General features: G+C 40.4%; 1 protein-coding gene across 4 annotated transcripts in view; it reads left to right on the top strand.

Annotated features, from left to right (window-relative positions):
* The first annotated feature begins 4,865 nt into the window (after positions 1-4,865).
* LOC146004332 (uncharacterized) overlaps positions 4,866-21,342 on the top strand; it is a 381,568-nt gene continuing 365,091 nt past the window's right edge. Inside the window, exon 1 of one of the 4 annotated variants that reach the window (XM_083143104.1) lies at positions 4,866-5,507. The gene's annotated coding sequence lies outside the window, so the exon portion shown is untranslated. The other 3 variants (XM_083143102.1, XM_083143108.1, XM_083143103.1) reach the window with 3 other exon arrangements.

Here is a 21,342-nt window from a genome sequence, read left to right as displayed (position 1 = left end):
GGAGCATTTCAGAAAATACAATTAGAACTAACAACCATGATATCTAAAGAAAAAAGTATATCAGCGGATAAAAGGGCCCAATTCTTGGAACTACTTGCCAAGCAAAACCAGCTATACATGGAAAAGGTTGCAGATAGCCGATCCCTAAGAACAGCATGCCAAATTCTGGAGGCAAAGCCTAATTCAACAATGATCAAACCTACCTATGCCGAATCCCTTTCTAAACCAGCACAACAAAGCGCTAAGGTAAACCAAATTCAGAAAGTGACTGATAAGGGAAGCCACACAGTATTTATTACTGCCACGGATAATCAAAACACCAGAGCAATCTGGGACAACTTTACTGCCTCTGTGGATCCAGTCAGGGAGGGAGTAAGGATAAAGGGCATGAGATCAATCCCCAAAACCCTAATTGTTGAAACATCCACAAAGGAAGATGTAGAAAAAAATTTAAAAAACCCAAATCTTAAGAACAAACACCTAAACGCGGAACTCCCTAAAAAACGTAATCCCTTGATGATTATGTATGACGTTCCTACAAGCAAGGAGGAAGCGAGAATCACAGAAGAATTCTATGTGCTCAATGAAATTGAAAGCAAACTAGGGATGCCATACCAGGAATTTCAAGAAAAATTCAAATTCAGATTCAAAACCGGCCCACGAAATAAGACTGTTTCGCACAGGGTGTATGAACTGGACCCCAAAATCAGAAAATTAATACTTACCTTAGACAAAATCCACCTTGCATACGTGTCCTTGTCCATTAAGGACTACCTTGTACTCCCAACCTGCGCAACGTGCAGGGACTATGGACATGTTGCAAGGCATTGCAGGGGGGGAGAGATGCTGCGACAGGTGTGGTGAGGTGGGACACGAGAGGGAACAATGCAGTAGGGAGGGACAGCAAAGGATATGTATACCCTGCACTAAAAGAAAAAGAAACTGCAACGAAAATCCTAAGGAATGCCCGACAATGAAGTTCTTTTTACAAAGGCTGATCGAAAAAACGAACTATGGAGAGTAATAATAATAGATGAAAAAGCAAAAACACCCCCAGCCGCCGACGTCGAAATGCGGCAAGAGCGGCGGCCTACGAACTCCGAATAAGACAAGAACTTAGGAATATAACAAATCACACGTTTAGAATCCCGCTCTCACTTCAACTGTCTAATTCAACCCCAATAGACGAAATATCCTCCCCCCCAACCTACCAATTCATTAACTTCTTCCTTCTTTTTCCCACCTCCATGATGCGGGGCTCTCCTACTGTTCATTACCAACCTTTATTGAGCGAGAAAATCCCTGGTCTGAAATTATGTGCTTTTGTTGTTCCACCTCCCTTTGGGGGATCCACGTGTCTAGTCGATCCAGCCTCGCCCCCTGAGTCAATTCTCCCTTCACCACCACCCACCCCTACAGAAACACCCTCGATTGCCTCGTCACTAACATGTCTAGGATCCCCAGATAGATATGACCATTTGCCCACATACTCCCAAATGGAGACACATATCCACCCCCTTCAACCCCTCTCCCCACCAGACACACCAGATAGCTATGACCATTTCCCCACATACTCCCAAATGGAGACACATATCCACCCCCCCCCAACCCCCCTCCCCACCAGACACACCAGAAGTCCATTCAAATTCAACAATGAACCCAGAAGCCACTCCCTTCTGTCCAAAATCTAAATCACCAACTGGAAACAAACCCGACAATATCCAACTTCGAACGTCATATAACCCAGATTCCCTTCAACCCGAAGAAGATATAAACGTAAGGTACCCAAACTTCACAAAGCCTATTATGATGGAAATAAAGAACCCGGACCCACCGGATCTCCCAATTTCTCCAATTGATCCCACCCGAATATATCAAAAGTTCGAACTAAATCTCCAATTAAGTCGACTTGAAGAAAAGGAGAATCTAATAACCGCTCTCCGCCTGCTCGTCCGTCTGAAACAAGATAAAGGAAAGCAGATTGCCTTCCCGCATCCAGAAGTCGTGGACAAAATGCTTCTAAGATGCAGCAATATCCCGGTGGACCCTGATAAACTGCATGAATTACTAAAAATAGCTTTTGGACGACGAGACCTAGAATTAAATTTGGAAGAGGTATATGCAGATTTTGCTAGGAGTCATGGAAGGGTTGTACAGAATTCGGCGAACCCATGGCCTTTATGGACCTCCGTAGTACGTCATTAATTAAGGAACACGAAAACAAACTGAAGATGCTGCAGGTAAACTGACTGAAGAAATCTTTACATACGCTAGACACAATAATGTGGACATGCTATTACTCCAGGAGCCATATTTCCTAAACGGGAAGATGATCCATGCCCCTATTGGAGCAAGGGTAATATACAATCTAGACCAAAATACGAAATCTGCAATAGTTTCAATTAACAAGGCTACAACCATTTTGAAAATTGCACACTTTTCCGACACGCATATAAATTGCATAGAAGTAAATAATGGCAAACTAAATTTTATAATAATAAATTGCTACTGCCAATACAGCCACAATATTGAAGTGTATACTGCCCGAATCAGGAATGCCTGCCTAGCGTATTCAAATCAAAAACTGCTCTTAACACTGGACAGCAACGCTTCCTCTCCCCTATGGTTTGGAAAGAAAATAGATAATAATGGAGAAAAAATGATGAATTTAATAGCGGAACTAAATTTAATAATAGAAAATATTCAGGGAAATCCACCTACATATAGAGGTCGAGCGGGAGCAAGTAGTAATATTGACTTAACATTGACAAATAACAGAATGTCGAAATTAATAGAAAATTGGATGGTGCATGATATGATCACAACCAGTGATCATAATGTGATCTCCTTCAATGTGAGATTGGAATCACCACAAGCAGAAATTGACCAACCAGCTCCGGCGTACAATTGGAATAAGACCGATAAGGAGATCTTACTCGCTAACATCAACTTACCAAAAAATCCCGGACCATGGAAGAGTACAGATGAATGGGCGAAAATTCTAACAAAAAATCTTCAGGTCGGAATAGCGGCTTCAACACCGAGAAGAGTACACAATAACCGGAAAAAACCCTGGTCTACAAATCTCACCAAGCTTAGAGCCAACATGCGAAACTCCAGAAGGCAATACCAGAAAACAAATATTCACAACAGAGCAATATATTTAGAAGCATATCGCAGGGATAAAGCCCGCTACGCAGCGGAGCTGAAGGATTTTAAATACAAAAACTGGTGCAAGTTCGTTAAAAACAACCTGGAACGGGACAAGTGGGGATTACCCTACAAAATAATGACAAATAAAATAAAAGTAGAAGAAAGTATTACAACACTAAGAAAACCAGATGGCTCTTTTACAAGAGACATGAAGGAGACAGGAGAACTGCTACTACATGGATTACTTCCGGATGACGAGGAGGAAACCGACAACGAAAAGAACAAGGAGGTTAGAACAAGCTGCAGACAATGTCCAAATTCCACACCCATTGTACCGTTCGAGCCGGAGGAGATCATTGGAGAATTGGCAACTATAAAAAGTGGTAAAGCACCAGGGCCAGACGGAATTCCTGCAGAAATTCTTAAACTATCCGCCCCCGAAATAATTAACTTCATAACGGCCCTGTTTAATTTGTGTTTGATTCGCAAGGAATTCCCTGCATCATGGAAAGAGGGAAAACTTGTCGTAATTAAAAAGGAAACCAAGAAGGACGATAAAAGTTTGAAGTCGTATAGGCCCATCTGCCTCCTCAATACTATAGGGAAATTATTCGAGAAAATGTTAAACAAAAGATTGCAAGAATTTCTAACCATGTGTGGCAACACAGGTAGCCAGTTCGGTTTCACAAAGGGCCGATCGACGGAAGATGCAATAAACGCCTTGAAGGAAGAAGTTACAAGATCAAACAAGAAAATAGTTATAGCTATCTTCGCTGATATCAGCGGCGCCTTTGACAACCTCTGGTGGCCTAACTTCTTTCAGACTTTAAAGAACATAAATTGTCGAGGCACACTGTTTCAAATTTTGGAGGACTATTTTAGAAATCGCAGGGTCTCCCTGAGGATAGGCGATAACAAACTAACAAAAACCACGACGAAGGGATGTCCACAGGGCTCAGTGTTGGGTCCTCACCTGTGGAATATTAACTTAGAACCTTGTCTTCGTACCCTGGGTGAGAATCCGGACGTGATCAGAGTTATAGCCTACGCGGATGATATCGTCCTGGTCTGCGCTGACGACTCGAGAGCTAAGGTGGAACGCAAGGCAAACAATGCTTTACAAGCCTTGGGAGACTGGTGCAGAGACGCTAAACTAGAACTGTCGGCAGAGAAGACTAAATATGTTATCGCTAAAGGCCATCTTAGCACCAGCAGGAATCCATCCATTAGGATACTGGGATCAGCTATACAGAGATCGGTCAACTTTAAATACCTCGGCGTGACCATGGGAGAGGGTATAAAATTCGGAGCGCATATCAAAAACATTACAGCAAAGGCGGAAATGGCAATGGGTAAACTCACCAGAGTGGCATCCCAACAGTTTAGCCTGAAACCAAGCACAATCGAAGCATATATCCGAGCAATATACTACTCCATTGTGACTTACGCAGCCTCTACCTGGTTTGAGAGTCTAGCTTTGAAAAAGAACGTCAAAGTTCTCAGGGCTTCTCAACGAAGAATATTGTTAAGAACAACAGGCGCGTTTGGAACAACTTCCACAGAAGCATTTCTAACCCTGACTGGACATCTCCCTTTAGATTTAGAAGTAAAATGGAGGGCAGGTAGATACTTTTTTAAGAAAAGAAATGAAGACAAAATGATCTCCTGTATAGGAAACTTCACCCCAACCCTGCATGAAATGAGAAAATCCCTGTTGGACAGATGGCAAGAGGAATGGAACAATGCCGAAAATGGGAGACGGACATATACCTTTATCCCGGATGTCCGAAGCAGCACACAGACAAAAATATTTTATACAGGTGGCCTGTTGCATCTTCTAACGGGACATGGGCCGTATGGCAAATATCTTCACCGAATTGGCAGTGCCCTGGAACCGAAATGTACATACTGCGGAGCTACGGAGGATTCTCCCGAGCATAGAGTCTTCTTCTGCCCGGAAACAACTGACAGGATCAAAACTTTGCGAAGAGAACTTCCTACGTTTGATATTAGAACACTTCTATGTGAGCAGCAAATTTTAAATCTGAAGATCTTGGCTGACGAAGTCTCAAAAGAAGAAAAGAAGAAATTTAACCCACGACACCGTAACACGGCGCCCACAAACAGCCAACAAACACCGGAAGAACCTAGGAGAAGTACGAGAATACAAACCCAGGGGATCACCCCGGTCCTCGAGCAGGAGGAAGAGAATGATGAAGAACAATGAGGAACCACCTACTGTATCTAGAAGAAGGCACTACGAGGTATCTACTGGAAGAAAGAAGAAGAATTCGTCCTGTTCGGATGCCCGGGGAAAAGCACAAAGATTGTTTGTTGAGAGTGGCGGAAGCCAGGTAAAATGGATAGTAATTAAATAAAAAATTATGGTATGCTGGTATTCCAGCACCTGGTGACATTGGCATTCCAATGTCTAATCTAAACCCCAAACTAATTAACATCAAATTAAACAAGCACTATATTATTATTCATTTAAATTCTTTTTATTCAAATTCTAACACTAAAAAAAAAAAAAAAAAAAAAAAAACTTAATTCACTGTATGCCATATAATGAAGATCAGAGTGTACCCATTTTGATCGACAACTTAGCTTTTCTATATTGTTTTATCTTATTGTTGTCAGACTTTATTTACTCTTTTGTACAATTAATATTAATTTTAAAATATTTCAAACTCAACTCAAGCTACATAAGTCATGGACTGAAATAGGAGGAGTAGGACGAACCGACAGGGATAAGAACACCTAGCCTCTGGGGTGAGTAATCTCCCAAACAATAAATTCAAATAATTAAAGGTCCTCAACCTATTCCGATCTGTCCCTGGCGGTTCGTCTTGCGGCATGGATCAAACATACTATAGATTCCGGGAGTCCGGAATCCGGATCACAGTGCATACATAAAACAAGAAAAAGGATGTGAAAAGAAATAAAATAAACATAACTAAATAAAAATGACAAAATTATATTAAAATACAACTATGTGCTGAAATCTGTGAAGACCACTAACAATACTGTAATGTGTAATTTGTAACTTGTAATTTACATATAATAATCAAATCACTATAATGGGAATCATGAATATGTATGTGTGTTATATGTTTTCTTTCTTGTTCTTTTTTTCTCTTATATTTGTTTTATATATATATATATATATATATATATATATATATATATATATGTGTGTGTGTGTGTGTGTGTGTGTGTGTGTACTGTATTAATGGATAATTTAAATAAAGGTAGTGTGCAACAATAATGGGTGAACCGTAATACGAGCAACTGCCGTCCCAGTTTATATCAGAGGCACTGGGACATGCGCATACCCTCGAATGTATGCGAGTGGAGGTTAGGATACATTCGGGGGTTCCCCCATTATTGTATCGCATGCCCTTAAATACATTTAGGTGTGCTTTGGCCGCGAACACCTGAATATCCCAGCCGAGGGAAAATTCTCTCCCTTCAAAATATTCGGCGAAACAGGATTTCCCTTCTCGCCTTAAATATTACTCAAGTGGGAAATCTGATACAATGCGCCTATGGTCCATTTGGTGAGAGGAGAAGACAAGGACCTATGCTACGATTGTTTGAGATGATGTTTTATGTCCACTTTATGCACAGATACGCTAATCGGAACTGGACCTGCAGTTTAAAAACCGGTGTGCATCGTAGAGTAGTTTGTTAGTAGTGTTGGGCGAAGACGATATATCGCGATATTGAAAAAAATATCGTCCAGGCGATATCAACTAGACGATATATCGTCATGATATTTGGCAATATATATCGTGGAGACGATCCCGTCATATGTTCGATCCCAACCACAGGAAAAAAAATGCTTATCCGAAGACGTAATACGCAAGATGAGGCTCTCTCGAAACTACCACTAGAATATATATGTATAATATAAATAAAGCACTAGACCATGGGCAATGCCCAATCACCATATCACCATTGCATGATACCATCTTAAACTTCTTTCTTGAAATGAATAGCTGGGCAGACATATACGAGCCTCGTGCCTTTCAAACAACATCCCTACACAACTAATATAAAGAATTTCTGGGATCCGGAATCTATGGGAATGGATATCTCCGGAATCGAGTAACCCGGGTCTGAAAATTCTTGTTCATCCAAAGCCCTCAACTACCTGGAATCTGTGGCCGCCCAAGGATTTATTTGGCGGCGCTGGGTGTTCTTCGTGAGTGTCCGTTCCTCATTTTCCTGTCATCAACCAAGCCTCAGCTTCATTAGAATAAAATCTCGACAAACATATGAGTACCAAGGAATTTCTATTTAGCTCTGGTTTGTTTTTGGAGAGATGAAACAAAGGCGAATAGTTACAACTAGGTTGCTACATTTCATAAGTGAAAATCAGGGACGCCGCTGACCGGAAGCCTGGGGAAGGGATGGGGGTGCTTATTGTTTATTGATTTGCTTTAATTTACTTCGCTTTTCTGACACTTTTGGCTAATCGCAAAGATGGGGATGAGTGATGATATGATGAAATATGATGATTGACCACTGACAAATACCGACGCCCAGGCGGGAATTCAAACCCAGCACTCGTGGCGTCGTAGCGCGATGTGCTAACCAATCCGCCAGGGTGCGGCGGGAGGGAATGCTGAACCAGATGAAGTATTATTATGTGTGCTACCATAATTATTATGGACAAAAAAACACTAAAACTGTTGTAGGGTCCTTAGATAGTAAGGTACTTCAGAATCAATTTTCAAGTACGCAGAAGAAAATGAAAACACAGCCTTGAAGCCTAAAATTAGAAGACGGGTTTTTACAACAATGAAAAAAAAATCACGAAAATTGAAGATTTACAAAAAATCAGAAAGATATTTTTTCTCCTTACATAATTGATTGATTCATTGGTTAGCTTTATTTTACTTCTCTTTTTGTTCCACTTTTGGCTAATTTGCGAAGGGGGGGATGAGTGATGGATGATATGATGAAACTGATGAATGTACACTCACAAACATCCATAGTCAGGCCGGGATTCGAACCCGGAACACCTGGTGTCGTAGCATCAACATATCGTCCACAGATGTAACGAAATGCAGAATCCAGAGAGAAAATTACCCCTCATACCCACTGAAATGTCTAAGGAAGGACCAATAATAACCAGTAATATGGTTATCAGAATATCTGGACATTCGGAGAATCCAGAACCAGATATTCGAAAATTAGATAATTCACATACGTGGATTGCTATTTCCTTTCTCAAGTTCATTAAGTTATTGTGGTTAGCAAAGTTTCTGAAATTGAAAAAAAATAATTATGAAATAAAGGTTGTATCATTCACAACTAGATGTTGGGATGGTTTAATTGATTGATTGATTGATTTAGTTTATTTTACTTCGCGTTTTGTGCCTCTTGCCTAATTTGCGAAGATGGGGATGAGTGATGAAATGATGAAATGGATGAAAATGGACATTCACAAACAACCATACCCGACCGGGATTCGAACCCGGGACCCTTGGCGTCGCGGGATGGTTTAAAACAGGGGTGGAATCATTCTCATCCTGATCCTCCTTTTAAATTCCATCAGGCATTAAAATTGATACATGTAGAGGTAGACCTATATTTGTTCACAATTTCCATTAAATCCCTAATGAGTGCAGAACGAGGCCCAAGATCTTCATATATTTCGGAATTATCTGTTTTTAAAATTATCAAAAATCCTCAAAAATTAAGAAATAATAATTATAAATATTTCACTAAGAAACAGGAAATTCATGTGTCCTGTTCTAAAATGGAATTTTCCATGCCCCTACACTGTTAATCTTGTGCCCCTTCCAAGAAAAATGTTCCTGCGCCGCTTCTGCTTGTCAGAAATGCTTATGCAGTTGTTAACATTAAAGCAAGGAGTGAAATCTTCTATATTATCTAAAAAATAATCCACAAGAATAATTTCCCATACAAAGCGGATTTTATGTTCTGTGCGACAGCACTGTGCTCGACCCTCACTTATTATTTGCAAATAGCCAGCGAGATACACTGAAAATGAGAAGCAATGACGCGACGCCAGAGATTGAGTAAAGGGGCAGCTGCACGTTACACGTCACGTTAATACGTCAATTTAAATAGGTAATTTTTATAATAAATGTTGTTTTGAATTCATGGTGTGCAAAGAAATTTAGAATAATTTCCCTTCTCCTCACCACATTCATACTTGAAAGCATTGCAGTCTTAATACCGCAGGTAAATTTTTGCTGGGATGAACGCAGGACTAGGTGTGTGTGTGTGTGTGTGTGTGTGTGTGTGTGTGTGTGTGTGTGTGTGTGTGTGTACACACGCGTTGATTGTCTTCGTTTTACGTTATTACGTTTTATACAAGGAAGAGAATATTTTATTCTTTACTTTGAGTTTCAATAAATTCATATAAATCGGTACGAATGTTTGAAACCTTCCCGCCTGCAAAGATTCTGTGAGTTCTGGACTTTCGAAGTATTTATAACTATATGAAGTAAAAAAATATCAAAATAGGAATCTCTGTCCCTTCTTTTCTACATTTTATTCAATTCGATTACTGCGTATATTTATTCCCATTATTATGCATAAAGTAAATATATAGAAACAAACGTGAAGAGTTTTAATCACAGAATAATTGAACGACGTAACTTGCCACTTCCTTCGGATCAGACTCATAAACTGCCGTAATTTGTGTCTAATAATCTTGACGATTCACTGCTTCGACTTCCAAAACTGTGTGTCTTGTTTTTTGACAGGAGCCTCTGAAGTAACTCTGAAGTAATGCAGTTCCCTCATTTCATAAAGCTCTGTCTCTGCCTGAACAACACAAACCCAGATGGCAAGAAAAGATAAGGTTATAATACGAACTGGCGGGTGAAACCTCTCTCCCCCTCACCCCGCGCTCTGAGGGGCACGTCCCGCAGACGCGAGAACCGCACGAGGAGGGTTGCGTGTTGAGAACGACAGCAGCGCTACAAGCGGAAAATCCTCGAACTTTCAGAAGGCGTGGGAACTAAATTCCTGTATAAAATTATAAACTTTTTAGTGAAAATATTGTGCAAACGCTTGGAATTATCTATATAAATTCACGATACTAAGATCCACAATATTGAACCTAATTATTATAGAATTTTAAAACTCTTCAAACGCCCAATTTAAAGCTGCTTTTCAGATCCCATTAATGCTATTTCACTATTTTTTGTGTGCCAAACTAGAACCCCAAATTGTTTTATAAGAATCAACATCACTTCGTGTATCCTTCTAGAAAAGCCTTGCAGACTATCACCGAAATTGGAAGCATATTATAGGAGATTTTGTCACTAAAAGGAGAAGCAGTTTTCAGCTGTTGAGAGAAACATCCAGCCGAGGCTTAACGAGCAAGTTCCAGTGAACTGCCTTTCTAAAAGGAACTGCCTCGTCCGAGAGCATGCTCTGTGGCTAAGTAGTTCCTTTGAATGACTTCCGGTGAACGCTTCCTTTCGGTGAGCGAGCTCCGGTGAACTGCTTCCCTAAAAAGGAACTGCCATGACCCATCACTACAGTGCAGCATTGGGACGCTATCCTAGTGTTTCATACAGTGGAGAAATTGGACAGTACTTAGAGGCAACAATGGGAGCTGAGCGTGTCGTCAGAGCAACTTCCTACTTTCGAACAGCTGAGAGTCTTCCTGGACAACAGAGCGAGAGCGCTCGTAGCATCTGCATCTTCCAAGGCAACGAAACCAGGATCCAAAAGGAAACCCCGCAACCCCCACAATGAGTCCATTGCTAGAAGAAGTGCTATTTCATTTCACGTGTCGTTCCCTTGCCTTATGTGTCGAGAATCGCATTTTTTGAGTAAATGTAAAGAATACATGAGCTTGTCTGTCCCAGAGAGGGAAGTGTTTGTGAAATCAAGGGGCTTGTGTTTCAACTGTCTAGATAATTCCCATTTTTTGAATAAGTGTACATCAGGCTCGTGTAAGTCTTGTGGTAAGTTTCACCATACGTCTATTCATCGTGAAACTTCGCAAAGAGCTAAGGTAAGTGAAAATGTGGCAACGCCGCAAGTGGTATCGCACATAACATCTGATTCACAGTGTGACGCAACGCGTGTCTTGTTACAGACTGCTATTGTGAGAGTAAAGAATAAACAAAATCAGCTTCACTCCCTGCAAGCACTTTTGGATAGTGCTGATGAAAAATCCTTTTTGTGCGAGAACGCAGCCCAATTATTAGGCTTGAAACGTAAAAAAGTGTTTCGTCTCGGTTACTGGATTTTCGGGTGTAAACGCCGGCAATTCACACTCTACTGTTGATTTCAACAAACTCTCTAAAAACGGGGACAGATCCTATTATTGTTCGCCTTTAGTAGTGAAGAAAATATCCAACTAAGTTCCACAAGCATTTTTACCTAACACCCTGAGTTTTAAACATTTACGTAACATTGAACTTGCCGATCCTTCATATTACAAACCTGACACTATTCAGTTGCTTATCGGGGCTGATCTTTTCCCATTGTTACTAATGAGTGGAAGAAGAGAGAGGAGAATGAATGAACCCGTGGGTATTCATACCCGCTTGGGATGGGATGTTTGTGGCAAAGCTCCTCAACAAAGACCTCAACAATCTCTGTCTTCTTATCACATTGTTGTACAAGAAAATGATCTGAACGATACTCTGAATAAGTTTTTTGAATCGGAGGAGATTCCTAACTTACGAGTGCCGAGTCAAGAAGAACAATTGTGCGAGGAACATTTCGCACGAACACATTATCGCGAGGATGATGGTCGGTATGTCGTCCGCTAACCATTTAAGGTCAACCGCGACGAGTTAGGATATTCAAAGGATAAGGCGATGAAATGTTTGCTTAGTCAAGAGCGTAGGCTTCGAGTTGATAGCCAGAGACTAGAACAATGCAAGTTATTCATGCAGGAGTATATTGCTTTGAATGATATGACACCAGTGGCGGACTGTGAACCACCCAGAACCCCGCTGATTCTTATTTCATTCCGCATCATTCTATAACAAAAGAGACAAGCACAAGTACGAAACTGAGGGTAGTTTTTAATGCATCGAGTAAAACTATAGCCTGACAAGTTAAGTCCCGATATGCGCAGATCGCTGCGGAGCACTTCCTATTACGTCATCCTCCCCACCACTCTTCTACTCACTGGTCTAGCGTTGAGAGTACCAGTGGTGCCAACTCAGCAAAATTAAGCTAAAACAAATATGACAAACAATTTTCACTGTTTAGCGTGACGGTGCATGCAGGCTCCTATTATATCAGTGTTTCATTTTATTTAATCCGGCCTTTGAAAATGCGTGCGGTGCGCCGATCGTAAACTGTAGTATTACGCACGTGCGTTAAGGTTTATAACGAAGAGAAACTACAGGGCGAATGACTTCATTTTCTGAATGTGACATCGAGCAGTGGCCAGTTCTTGTAACTAGTGGGGTGGTGGTTCGTTTGTTTATCGTACAACAATCACTACGAGAACGCAATCTGATAACACGCTTGCCTGTGTTCTTTTCTAAAGCATTGAAATGTTCTTGCTCTTTACTCTTGGCTGCAAGATTCTTACTTTGAAAGAGGTGGACTTATGGACGAGCGTGTAGATGAACTGAATTAGACTTGGTGAAGCCGATTCAGACACGGACACAGATTCATCGGTAGACACAGACTCGGATGAGTGGGAGAGTGAAACTGAAGAAGGAGAACTGGAAAGCATTTAGAAGGTGAGCTCAGTTCTATCGTTTATATATTTTTCATTTTTCTATCGTTTTATTTCATACATTTCTTATGCTGGTAAGAAATATCCATAATATAACTTAATTCATTTAAGGTTTAAAGGGAAAATATCAAAATGTATTTAGAATTTAGCGTAATCAATAGGTAGCGTAGGTGAGGGGATACTAATTCATGCCTTTCACATTCAAATTTCGTTGAAAATTCTCAGACAATTCCGCTCCCTCCAGGTTGCAACACTGCGAACGAACGTTGCCGCAGACAATGGAGTGGGGAAATGTGATGTGAGGTGCGCAAACAATGGATTGCAGCGTCTTGTTTTTAAACTTGTCAAGTTATAGCTCAAACGTGTCCTTGAATGACGTGTTAATGAATGGAGGTAAACAACAGCTAGAGTTACTATCCATTTTGTTACGTTTTCGTGATCATCTTATTGCATTGACGAGTGATGTTCGGATGATGTATCTCCAGATAAAAGTAAATCTTCAGGACAGAGACTACCAATTAATTTTGTGGAAAGTCTCCCAGTCAACCTGTGATTGTTTATCGTTTAAATACGCTCACGTATGGCACGGCACCAACTGCTTTTCTTGCTACGAGAGTGTTGCGTCAGTTAGCAGACGATGAAGGTGAAAATTACCAGATTGCAACAGAAGTCTTAAAGCAACAGTTTTATATGGACGATGTATGCAGTGGAGCTGACAGTGTTCCAGGAGCAATAGAGATGCAACAACAATTGACACAATTGTTGAGAAAAGGTGGATTTGAGTTGCATAAGTGAACCTCGAATCATTCTGACGTGTTGAACAGTATTCCTGAACATTTGCGAGAGAAACCTACAATATCTTCCATCCATAACAGTGAATTCATAAGAACACTAGGGCTTGTGTGCCACCCGGGTACTGATCATTTGAGTTTCATCATTATTACACCTAGCGAACACCCTGTATTAACCAAAAGGTTGTTGTTGTCTGAGGTAGCTCGCATATTTGATCCACTCAGATTACTAGCCCCAGTCACAATGTTAGCTAAAATATTGATTCAATCACTGTGGAAGGGACAGTTAAATATTGGGATGAACCTATTCCTAGTGACAAAAGAGAAATATGGGAAAGACATGGTGCTGAATTACTTGTGTTACAGAGCATACAGTTACCGCGATGCTTAAAATGTAGAGAACCAACTTTGTGTCAACTGATTGATTTTTGTGATGCCAGTGAGAAAGGTACATGTGCTATTGTGTATCAACGAACAGTATATGATGACAACACTTTTACAGTCAGATTATTAGTTTCGAAAACAACGAACTGACGAATCCTCAAAAGTGCCACGTTCAGAGTTATGTGCTACTGTGTTGTTAGCTAAATTGATTAGTGTTGTGCAGTCATCAATGTCATTGCGTATAGACGATATTTTCCTTTGGTCTGATTCACAGATCACCTGATGTTGGATTAAATCAGATCCATCAAGATGGAGTACCTTTGTTTCAAACAGAGTTTCACTCATTCACGAACTGACGAATCCTCAACAGTGGTTTCATGTGCGTTCGAAAGAAAACCCTGCAGACATTGGGTGTCGTGGTGCTTTCCCTACACAGTTGTGTGAAGCTCATTTATGGTGGAATGGTCCATCATTTCTTTACTCGCCTGAGTTGCCTATGCATGAATCATCTGTAGTGGAAAGTAAAGAAGTGAAAAAGGAGGAAAGGAAACCAAAGATTCGTGTGTTGTTATCTACAATCTCTGACTGTAAGGAGTTATTACAGAGATTCTCATCATTCTTGAGATTAATACGTGTTACTGCTTGGATGTTTAGATTCATAAACCACTGTAGAACACCTTCCATGCAGCGAAACGAGCAGACGTTGATAACCGAAGAGTTATCAGCTGCAACTGAGTTCTGGGTCAAGGTCACCCAACGTGAAGCATATGAGAGCGAGATTAACTGTTTACAAACAGAACAAGAGCTCCCCATATCCAGTAATCTTCTTTCGTTGAGTCCATTCATTGACAAACATTCTGTGTTACGAGTAGGTGGTCGTCTGTGTCTTCAGATAAGAAACATCCTCTAGTGTTACCCAAACATCATCCGTTTACTGAACTGTTATTGAGCCATGAACATGTGAAGAATCTCCATGCCAATCCACAACTGTTACAAGCTATTGTGACAGAAACATATTGGATAGTTAAGCTTCGAGATATGGTTAGTAGCATTGTGTAAATGTTTTATTTGTAGACGTGTCAAGGCTATTACAGCTAAACAATTGATAAGAAGTTTACCGCCTCCTAGAGTAAACGAAGCAAGACCTTTTTTTAACACAGGCACTGACTTTGCAGGTCCCATTTCAATTAAGTCTGGATTTTTGAAATCACATAAAACAATCAAGGGTTACATTGTTTTGTCTCTATGTCTTGCTACTAAGTGTGTTCACATTCAAGATGTATCTTCAGCAACTACTAATACTTTTATTGCATGTTTGAGACGTTTCATATTTCATAGAGGAAAACCTGCTAACCTGTATTCTGATTGTGGTACTCAGTATGTAGGAGCTGACAAACTATTGCATAAAATGTATTTTTTGAGAGAACCTAACCATAGAGAAACTGTGCATAACTGTCTGGCAAATGAAGAAATTAAGTGGCATTTTAATCCCCCTTCCTCACCTTGGTTTGGCGGAATTTGGGAAAGTAACATAAAATGCATTGAATATCATTTGAAACGTGCTGTGGGCAATGCTGGGTTGAATTTTGAAGAGCTTTACACAGTATTGGTGCAGATATAAGGTTGTTTGAACTCTCGTCCAATCACAGCCATGTCAAGTGACCCCAATGACCTGACAGCACTTACGCCAGGGTATTTCCCGATTGGCGACAACCTACTAAACATTCCAGAAGATGATTTTACCAAGAGCAAGATTTACCGCCTGACGCGTTGGCAAAGGTGTCAACAAATCGTGCAGCATTTTTGGAAAAGATGGCATTTGGAGTACATATCTGGACTTGAAAGTACACCGAAGTGGCAGAAGAGGTTGCCTAACCTTCAAGTCAATGATTTAGTGTTGATAAATTAAGATAACGTACCCACATTGAAGTGGAAATTAGTTAGAGTTATCGAAACTCACAAAGGACAAGATGGTTTGGTAAGAGTTGCAACTGCTAAAACTAAAGACGGTGAACTAAAGAGGCCTATTATGAAGCTTGCACCTCTACCAATTGAGAAAGTGTAAATATTTAAGCAGAAAGAAAATTTGTGTTTATTGTAATCTATGTATTCAAGTGTAATATGTTATATTGCAAAGGGTAATAATTATTGTGTATGCTAATTTTGGAAGCTGATCTTCCAAGAGAGCCGTGATGTTCAGACGAATTGTCATTCTCATTAAGCTTGTTGCCATGCAGTGTGCGCATGCGCAGTGTGAGTCTGAGTTGAGTCGTGACACGACGTACGTGTGTTGTACGCCTCGTCATATTCGTGTACATTTGTGAGGAACTCTTCATTATATTTAGTGTTATTTTACATGCTTCAGGTTATTAAAGTATAATTAAGTCTCCATATATATTTCATTTGTACCAGAGTGAAAATGACATACGCGAAACCACACACCCAGGAACTAGGAAGCATATTCAGTTATGTTTGGTTTCACAATGTCGTAAACATTGGCAGACTATTTTTAGATTTCTATCTTAGAATATTCATCACATCAATCAACAACTTCTAATATTTTTTTTACGCTTACCACAATGGCCGTAGGCAAGAAAAATTTTCGGGGGTTCATTCATAATTGTTCCCATGGGCGTCGCCAGAAATTTGAATAATATCAATAATTATACAATAATAATTAAAATTTAATAATAATAAAACAATCTTATTTAATAATAATAATTATTATTATTATTATATCCTTGAGGGGGATTACTCAATCCACCAGACGGGCCTCCCCGATGGCGCAGTGGTAGCGTCGTCGCCTTGTAATCAAGGGATCCCGGGTTCTATACCCGGTGGAGGTACAAGTGGTTCGGATCCCACTTTAAACTGTAGGTCCATTCCCGATTAGACTTACTGTACATAAAGTGAACATAAAACAACAAATCTTATTGATTGAATATCCAGCACAAGTTTTTTTTTTGTTTTCTTCTTTACGTTTCATACGTTCTCTAATGTTGCCTTATGTTGAGCAAAATCTTGCCGTGCAGGTATGGAGATATTTAAGACTCTTGTACTATCAACTGAAAGAAGGCAACACTGTAGTGTAGGATATTTTCGTTAGACTGGACTCTTTCATTAAAACGTTGGACCAAAAGTGTTTCATTTGCTATCCAATATTTCTCTGTGTAAATATACGCACCTTTAATTTGCATGAATGAGGTTCTTCTTTCCATAACTTTCATCAATGACCCCATCTCCCTCCCCCCCAATCAGAGGGTGTGCTCATGCCACTTTTAACTGACGATTCCCGGCCCAGAATTTTCGAAAGGGAAAATATTTTTTTTATGCAGTCAGTTCTTACTTTGCCATCTCTTCCTGCCTTTGATGTTCTTCTTTTCAAAATACTGGGGAAAAGAGATTTGGGGGGGGGGGGGTTACTCACGGTCACGTCACTGATTAATATACTTAGGACTGTCTTATCCTTTGGTAATCTGAAACACATTTTATATCCACAGACAACCACATTTCTTTCACAGGAACAATAAAGGAAATGAGTAATGCTTGACTCCTACAAGTTTTTAGGCGGCAAAAAGAAAAGGTGAGTTGGCATCCTTATGTTCTAGCATGAGTCAGTGGCGGCTCAAGGCTTAGAGCCGCCGCGCCATGGCACTACCCTCAGAAGAAACGCATACCTCGCCAAGTATTGTTAAATGAATACATTGATAGTTTACAGACAAGGAGATTCGAATCTTGCAATCGGTCAAGCTGACGTGACGACCGACCCAAACCTCCTCACTGTATCGCCAGCTGTTTCGTTTATACCCTCGCGAGGCAACAGGTCGTGCCGACCAAGAGCTGGCCTAACCAAGTTGACACACGTGCAGGGAGTTGAAGAAGTCTCAGCGAGGAACATTTCCACCATGAGCCGAGAACAAAGTGGCAGGGGGAGGGGTTAGGTCATAAGAAACCGTGCCCGTCTTGGCCTGGCATGGCGGGGGAACTTTAGAAGTGTTGACACAGTTGCAACCTTCAGAGAAAAGTCGCTAAATACGACTGATTTGTAAGACCCCTTGGGGAAGGGAAGTAATTGCTGCCTACTTTTGGAGAAATGAACCTAACATTAGACATTTTAGGTACGATTAAGCGAAATAAGCACTAGCCTTCAAAATAGACATTAACACTATAAAAATGCGTTTTCGGCTAGAAATACCATGAAACAGTGTTGCACAGTGCTCAGCTTTGCAGAGATCAAATCCTTAATTCCAATTACAACTTACCATTTATATAGTCTACTTCTACTTGGCGAGTTGTGAATATCAGAGATGGTCATTTTCGTTCAACCTCCCTCACCATGACGGCTCTCTCACGTGCCCTCACGACTTCCCATTCACCCTCACGGTTTGACTTCGCCTTCACCCTCACGGCTCGCCGTCACCCTAATAGATTGACATTCACCCTAATAGATTGACTTCGCCGTCACCCTAACGACTTGCCTCTCGCCCTCACCCTCACGACTCGCGTTTCGTCCTCACCCTCACGACGACTCGCCTTTTTGCCTTCACTTTCACGACTCCACTTCGCCCTTACCAACACACCCTCACCCTCACGGATCGACTTCACCCTCACCCTCACGACTCGCCTCTCGCTCACACCCTCACAAGTCTTCGGAGGGTGAGGGTGAGATCTCTCATGAGGGTCGTCCTCCGGAGGGTGACTACTAGGGGTATGTGGGATCCCGAAAAGTTGGGACCGGAATCGGGAAAAAAAATTCCCGTTCCGATCCCGTCTTCGAGAAATGATTTCCCGACTTTTCGATATCCCAAGCAGTAGGGAAATAGCGAATGGTCATTTTAAATAGTCGTTAATTTTCGACGTTTTCTCCTATGTAAGTGTCTGGAACTTATTGTAAATTATTAGTTTTTATTCCAGAAATTTAAAAACAATCACGTAAGGTGAAAATGACGTGTAGAATTCGAGATTTCAAAAGCTTCGTGAAATTTCGGACATTTCGTCGGAAAATTACGAATTTTTCCCGTCCCGAATGTCGGGATTTAAAAACATTCCCGTACCGACGAAAACAATTCTGTCCTGCAAACCCCTTGGATCCCAAAAAGTCGGGACCTGGATCGGGAAAAAAAATTCCCGTCCCAATCCCAACTTTACGGGATCCTGAGCAATCGGAAAATACGGAATGGTCATTTTTAAATGTCGTTAATTCTCCAAGATTTTTGCATTGTAAATGTCTGGAACTTATCTGAAATTGTTAGTTTTTGTACCAGAAATGCAAAAACAATCATTTAAAGTGAAAATGACGTGTAGAATTTGAGATTTCCAGAGCTTCGGGAAAATTTCCCGACTTTGTCGCTGTTCATGACGTTAATTAGCAATAGTTTGACCTGGCCATACTGTGTGTTTACAACATGGATGCAGGTAACTGGCTATGCTAAGTAACGTAAGAAGAATATATATATGTTCTTACAGAACAGGAACGCAAGGTGAGAAATGCACAGTGCCGAATTGAGTATTATTAACGCTAGAAAGGTATGGTTCTCGGCATGTACGTTGAAGGTAGGGACACGTCAGATTGACGTGTAGGCTATAAGGAAGGACAAATCATGACATTGTGTAATCCTCATTTGTTGTTATATTCTTTTTAGGGTACATTTTATTTGTTCATTGAAGAATAGTCACAAGAATTTCGTCGCAAGAAACAGTTTAAAACATTCCCGAGAAGAGTTGGCTTGACGGGAGTTCTTTGGTGCTGTGGGTCCTTGTCTTATATGAATAAAATTTTTGGATGGTGTCTTTCCCTTGTTCTGTTGACATTTCGTATCCCAAACAAACCCATTCTTGCCCTTCATTGTTTCCCCTTGCGCTTTTATAACAGTTCCGATAGTTTTCTCCTCACCACTTTTTGGTACGCTTGGCTTTATTTTTTTTACTTTCGTTTGAAAGAGTATCATTTTTCTATTTCCGAGGCTGCTCTGGTGTAGTAGAAATTTCATTTTTTTTGGTACTACTTCTACTTCCAAAGAATCTAAGTCATTTTCATTTGGTGCATACTCGGGGGCCAGCATCACTATCGTAACAGCTTTCATCTGAATCCGAATTTAATTCAACTTCGGAACTTTCTTGTGCTTCGCCGAGAGCAGCCAATATTGCATCTTCACTGTCCAAAAGTTTGACATTGTTTTAGTCTTCCAATTACTTAACATAACACAGAATACAGTAACGGTTCCGATTGTTTTATGATTTCTCCTAGCACAAAGACTAATTATTGTAATAATAATTAATGAATTTTGGAAATCATTGCCAGACGAAATTTGAACCTTCCTTAAAGTAATGAGCACTGTTTGGACTCGAAAAAAAGTGGTACTACTTTACTATACCAGAGACATCTATCAATGATTTATTTCACAATTTTTTACATTGCTAGCGTACTATTCTGCATTGCGGAACATTTATTTAGGTGAAATAATGAATTTCTAACGAAAATAATGTATATTTCATACATTAACGAGTACTTACTGTTGTTCCTTATTTCCCACAAACCATCCATGGGTAGCCCCAAAAACCATTGACGTTAGCCCAAAAATTCACGATAGCCCCACGAACCATCACGGGGATGAGGTATGCCTACTAGGTTAGGTTAGGTTCCATTAGCACTCCTTTCGTTAAATTTAGCATACACGGACAACATCGGCTTGTAGCAGCAGCAATAGCGCATATTGTGCTCTCCTGCAGAAAGCAAATGGCGGCAGCAGCAATATCGCATCGGAAATAGATTTTCGTAGAAAACCACATGCATTCGCATTAAAATGGATCAAAACTACATTCCCGAACATCAACAATGCTACAGAAAATGATTTGCGTAAGTACTTTCTCCTGTAAATTTGAAGAAATCCGTCTCTGGTATAGTAAAGTGTTACCAAAAAAGTTATTTATGTTGAAAAAAAACAACTTCAAAATTACCTTACTCACTTCTTATGGACAAGATATTCTCCATCGACAAGCAACAGTAAATATCGTAGAAGCGTGGGAATGAATGTAGAAGTAAATCGGAACCTAAATAGAATGCATTTAGGTACTTTATTTTAATGCTAAGGGACCAAACCTAACCTGCCTAACCTAACCACGAAAGCATATATTGAACAAAACCTTCAGTAATCACTAAAACTCCGCAGTATGTGTTAACAGATGTACATCGAAATCGAACCATGTAAAAATTGCATTCGTAGCATGATGAGATCGCAATAAAACAAAAGGAACTTGGGCCCAGAAAACAATGCAAACTGTACTCGAACATTAAAAAAAAAAACACCCATC

The sequence above is a fragment of the Lepisma saccharinum genome, chromosome 21 (assembly GCF_977018435.1).
Source record: "Lepisma saccharinum chromosome 21, izLepSacc3.1, whole genome shotgun sequence".
In the NCBI taxonomy this organism is placed as follows: domain Eukaryota; kingdom Metazoa; phylum Arthropoda; class Insecta; order Zygentoma; family Lepismatidae; genus Lepisma; species Lepisma saccharinum.
This window is presented reverse-complemented; position numbering and strand designations above follow the sequence as displayed.